We start from the raw sequence: 6,044 nt of genomic DNA on the forward strand, positions 1-6,044 counted from the left end.
GAAAGGTAGTGGTTGGGGCTGGCTCAGCACACAGCACCTGCCTGGCACAAGCAAGGGCATAGAAAGGGTGGTTGCTGTTTCCCAGGCTGTTATGCTCTATTACTTCTTTGTTCTGGTTTTGGGGCTTTGTTTTGGGGGCTTTGGGTTTTTTGGTACTGGGGATCAAACTAGGGACCTTGCTTTTACAAGGCAGGCACAGTGCCACTAAGCTAAGTCCCTGGCCCATTGTCATGCTCTGTTACTGTTATTACCAATTAAGGAGCTCCTGATTTCTACTTAGAATAAATTTTATCTTTTATAATATGTTTATCATTCCTTTAATGTAATAACTAATGAAACTTCAAACATTACAGCTGAAAAAAAAGCTATATATAGATATCTTTTACCAAAGGATTGTGGTTTTACTTTAAATTTTAGATCATGAGTCTCCCCTAAAAAAAATTATTATTAATGCAGAGATGCGTGGTTTTCCCTAGTTTATGGTCAAATGGTCCAAAATTTAAGATTAAGTGCAGCCAGACATGGCAGCACACACCTGTAATCTCAGCACCCAGAAGGCTGAAACAGGAGGATCACCTCGAGTTTGAGGCCAAGCCTGGGCTACATAGTTTAAGGCCAGCCTGAACCACATAGTGAGACCTTGTCTCAAAAAAAAAAAAAAAAAAAAAAAAAATGTACATATTGCCAGGCTTGGAACACAAAGCAAATTCAAAGCCAGCCTGAACTATATAGTGAGACTCTTTCACAAAGGAAATACAAAAATGTGCACATATATAGTAATGAAACAGCTGGGCATAGTGGTGCATGCCTGTAACCCCCAGCATTCAGGAAACTGAGGCAGGAGGATCACTGTGAGTCTGAGGCCAGCGTGAGCTACATAGTGAATTCAAGGCCAGCCTGAATCACATAGCAGGACCGTCTCCCAAAAAATGAAACTGGAAATGACCTAAAATATCCATCAATAAGAGAATGGAGCCTGAGCACAGTGGCGCACCTCTAATCCCAGCATTGGGAGGCTAAGGCAGGAGGGTTGTAAATTCAAGCCCAGTGTGGGCAATTAAGCAATTTAACAAGACTCAAAAAAATTTTAAGGGCTGGGGATGTAACTTAGTTGTGAATCCCCAGTAGTGAAAAATTAATAGAATTATTATTACAATGTAAATGAATCTCAAAAACATGTCAAATGAAGGAGGCCAAATGCCAGAGTCCATGCTGGGTTATTCCCCTTGCCTGAGGCCCAAGAACTCAGAAGACTAATGACTGAGACATCTCGGGGAGTGGTCTGCATAAGTTTTCCATTGCTGTTCTATCAAATTATCGTGAGAATCACCTCTGCAGTTCAGAGAGCAGATTCAGGTCTCAGGAGGCTGCATTTCTTCAGGAGCTCTAGAGGAGTGTTTCTCGGATCATTCAAGTTGATAGCTTAGACTCTGGAAAGGGAACTGAGGCCCGTGTTTCCCTGCTGGTGTCCTTGCTTTGGCTTCCTTCACCTATGAAGCCAACTGCAGCAGGTCGCTGACCTCATGCTTCAAGCCTCCTCTGACCATTTTCCACTGCGCATGTCCTCGACCCACCTTTCCACCTTGCTCTTTTAATTTGAAGGGCTGTGCAATTATACTGGGCCCCCGATATAATCCAGGATATTCTCCCCTTCCCGAGGAATTCAAGTTAAATAGCATTCAGAAGTTCCAGGCATTCGGGTATGGACATCATTATCACTCAGCCCACACCCACATTGTCCAGAGGAACTAGAAGACTTTGAAGTAATATAAATGTTTTGTAACTTAGGGTGTTTTGTAACTTAGGTAAACAATTGTTACATATTTCTAAGCATAATTATCTTCTACATTATTGCATTTTCTTGTTTAGGCTTTTTGGATTGTTTGGGTTTGCTTGTAATAATTTATTTAGGAGCTATGTTGTGTTAGGCATTGTTTTAGCACTTTATATGATCATCTCATGCATTTTTTTCCTGGTGCCCAAGTATTGTCAAATATTAACTCTGCTTCAGCCAGTCAAGTTTCATAATGCAATGTAGTCAACTAGATCTTATTCCATTGTATGACTTTATCACTTAAATTTAAAGGCCAAGCGAGTTTCTGTGTGACAAATTACAATACATAGGGGTTTTTTTATATTAATATTAACACAATTATGGTAAGCCTGTTTTGCGTTTTTGTTTTTGTTTTTGTTTTTTTGGTACCGGGGATCAAACTCAGACCCTTGAGCTTGCAAGACAGGCAGTGAAACCACTGAGCTAAATCCCTGGCCGCTTGGTAAGGCTGTTTTAAAAATAATGCAGTTCAATATTTATGAATTTTAAAACATTCAATAAATTCAATCACATTTGATCACACTGGACAAATATTTGTTGAAAGTCTTTGTACCACAGACACTGCCCAAGGAGCTGAGGATAAAGTTGTGATTAATAAAGTCTCTTCAGACATAGCTAAATGGATAGACCTTGAGACCATGCTCTTAAGTGAAATAAATTGGACACATGTTCAAATACCACATTGCTTCTCTGGTGTGTGGGACTGAATGAGAAATAAGGACTGAGATGTGTAATGGATGTAGGCAAATGGAAAGAGGAACAAGGGAGGAGGGAGGGAGAAAGGAAGGAACAAGAAAAAATGAAAATAGAAGGAAAAAATGGAAACAAAGCTTTGGTACATAGGGGAGGGGCCCTAAGGGGGGAATGGGATAAAATAAAGTGAAATTTATTTTAAAAAACAACAACAAAGTCCCACCATAGTGCAGCTTACTTCCCAGCAGAGAATCCAGACTATATATTTAATAAAATGCCAGGTGTAAGCATTAAAAAGAAAAGCAGTGATTGCTGAACCCTTGCTAGACGCCTAATGGGCAGGGTTGTGAGCAATAATTCCGTATAATTGTTGTCTCTATTTTACTGGTGAGGCAGAAAAGGTTAATTGCCCAAAATCATAAACCTTGCATATGGGAAAGCCAGCTCTCCAAACTGGGTGCTCTTCAATTCAGGGCTGGCCTTCAACTAAAGCAGGGTTCAAGGTGGACAGTGCCAGGGAGGAGGGAAAATGGTTGGAGAGGGTGTGAAAGAGGCCAGGAGACAAGATCTGCTGATCTGGACAGAGAGTACAGCAAATGCACTCATGGCAGGAGGTGTTTACTATGGTAAAACAACAGCAGCAAGAAGACCAACGCTAGCAACAAAATTAGACAAGGGCGTGTTGACGATGTGGGAACCAGCAGCAATGAGTAGTCAATGTATTTCCAAAGGATCTCGGTAAGGGTGAGGGGAGGGCCTAAGGGGCAAGTGGAAGGCTTTTGCTCAAGCCAACATACTCAATGCCTTTTATTCAGTTTGTTTTTGGCCGGGGATTTAGCTCATTGGTTCCAGTGCCTGCCTCACAAGCGCAAGGTCCCAAGTTCGATCCCCGGTACAAAAAAAAAGTGCACATAGTTTGTTTTTGAAGATAAAAATATGAATCAGAGCTGGGGATTTAGCTCAGTGATGCTGCTGCCTGCCTCATAAGCGCAAAGTCCCAAGTTCGACCTCCATTACCAAAAAAAAAAAAAAAAATGAATCGGACACAAACCCACCTTTAATATACTTACTACCGTAAGTATAACACATGTACTTAAATCACTAAAGACAGAGAAAGCTGAGCACTGTGACACAGGCAGGTAATTCCAGCTACTCAGGGGACTGAGACAGGAGGGTTGCAAGTTCAAGGAAAGCCTGGGCAACATAGTAAGACTATGTCCCATTCCAAAAAAAAATCAAAAATACAAAAATTTAGAAAGATTTGGTGTCATAAGTGCCGAGGTTGGAATGTCAAGGTTACTTATGGTGCAGGCTTCACAGAGGAGGTGGCATTCAACAAAGTAGGGGACCCCATGAGGTTTGGAAGTACAATAATAAGAAGAGATCATCCCACCAGAAGTGGGCTATGTAAACCCATTCATAGTTCAGTTTTGCATAATCACAGCTTCCAAGTATAGAATTAGTAGGCCTATGGTTAGAGGGGAAGATTAGGAGCACACTTGTGAGGGCACTTTTGTTTGTTTGTTTGTTTCGTTTTTTAAGAGAGGGTCTCACTATGTAGTTGAGACTGACCTGGAACTCACTATGTAGCCCAGGCTGCTCTCGAACTCACAGCGATCCTCCTGCCTCAGCCTCCCAAGTGCTGGGATTACAGGAGTGTGCCACCATGGCAGACTGTGAGGGCATTTAAATAGAAAACTAAATGTCTGTGACCGTGCCGCTTTGACAGATAGGTGAACAAAGATCTGTCAGGTAATCATGTGATTTTCATGTAAAACAATCAACCACTCCCTGTCTTGAACTTAATATTTTTTCAATTGCATAGGTTGAGACAGGGTCTCCCTGTGTAGCCCAGGCTGACCTTGAACTGTTGAATTGATGGCAGTCCTCCTACCTCAGCCTCCCAAATTCTGGGATTACAGGCATGTACCACCACACACACTAAAATGTCAAATAGTTCTTTACAACTTATAATGAATGAAGTCAGCAGGACTCCCCACGCTGCTCCTGCTCTGCAAAAGGAACCATTTTCCATCTGTTGCTGTATGATTTGCTGTTAAGGGCTACAATTCTCAATAATCTCCTTAGGCCCAGTGTAGTGCTGCATACCTGGAATCCCAGCACTCAGGAGGCTGAGGCAGGTGGATCACCACAAATTCAAGGCCAACCTGGGCTGTATACTGAGCTCAAGTCCAGCCTGTACTGCATAGTGAGACCCTGTCTCAAAAAAACAAAAATAGCAAAAAGAAATAACCTTAGGCTTCTGGTTTTATGTTTTTTGAAATGAACACTAACTTCTTACAATAAAAGATGAGGGCACAATGCTGTTCCACTACCACTAGCACATTCACAACTCCATAGTACAATTACATCCTAACTTTGGTTAAATTAATATTCAGCATTTCCCTTATGATGTACATATAATTTACCATATTACTCTATGTTCTGTATAAAGATTGCATTTCCATTTTCTCTTCATAACTTCTAGTCTGTTCTAGATTGAATATTTCTTTACGTGTTTTCATTAGCCTAGTTTTCTCTGTACATATCCCTCATTTATCTCTACTCTGCAGCAGTACACATTCCTGCTGGGGATTTAGCTCAGTGGTTCCACTGCCTGCCTTGCAAGCACAAGGACCCGAGTTCAATTCCTGGTACAAAAAAAAAGAGGTACACATTCCTTCTTAGTGTGTTCAGATACACTGTGAGGGACCAAGCCTAGCCCTCGCATGTGCCAGGCACCTGCTCTACCACTAAGCTAAGACCACAGCCCCAGTTTCACTCGTTGATGTACCCCAGAGAGGCCACCCTCGTTATTCTGGTCTATCTGCACTGACCACTCTAGACTGGTGAGAAACACCAGCCCAGGATCTTCCAAGTCTTGAGAATTCTCTTTGCCTTTCTTCTATGTTGGAACTGCTGTGTTTCAGATCTCTCATCTTCCTGCTTTAATAAATTTTCATCCCTATTCTAGGAGAATACATAGTAATTCCAATAACTTCCTGAGAAAGAGTACAGTATATAGGAGGGCTTTAGGGATTAGGGATTGACCCTAGGTCCCTTTCCTTACACTGAATTCCTTCCTCAAGCCACCCCCCTTTTATTCTTCATTAAACTTTGTTTTCATGGGTCTCAAAATTCTGTGACAGATTGTTGGTCAAGTTGTTTCCATTAAAAAGTGTTGGGATTTTTGGGGTTTTTTGTTTTGTTTTATTTTGTATGTGTGTGTTTTTTTGATACCAAGGATCAAACTCAGGACCTTGGGCTTGTGAGACAGGCACAATACCACTGAGCTAAATCCCGGCCCCTAAAAAGTGTTGGTTTTGAAAACTAGTAACTTTAAACTGCCACACACACATAGCAAAAAACCGAATGGTCCACAAAGCATTCTCCTTTCCTTCTGAAGATTTTACGATGCAATTTTATCACTAACCAGTCTTTCACTATTAAAGCCAAATGGCCGATTAGCAGAAACTGTTCTGAGACCAGTCTTCTGCCTCTGATTAAGGCTGGGGTG

This window comes from Fukomys damarensis, unplaced genomic scaffold (genome assembly GCF_012274545.1).
Source record: "Fukomys damarensis isolate Sample0158 unplaced genomic scaffold, DMR_v1.0_HiC HiC_scaffold_1, whole genome shotgun sequence".
In the NCBI taxonomy this organism is placed as follows: Eukaryota; Metazoa; Chordata; class Mammalia; order Rodentia; family Bathyergidae; genus Fukomys; species Fukomys damarensis.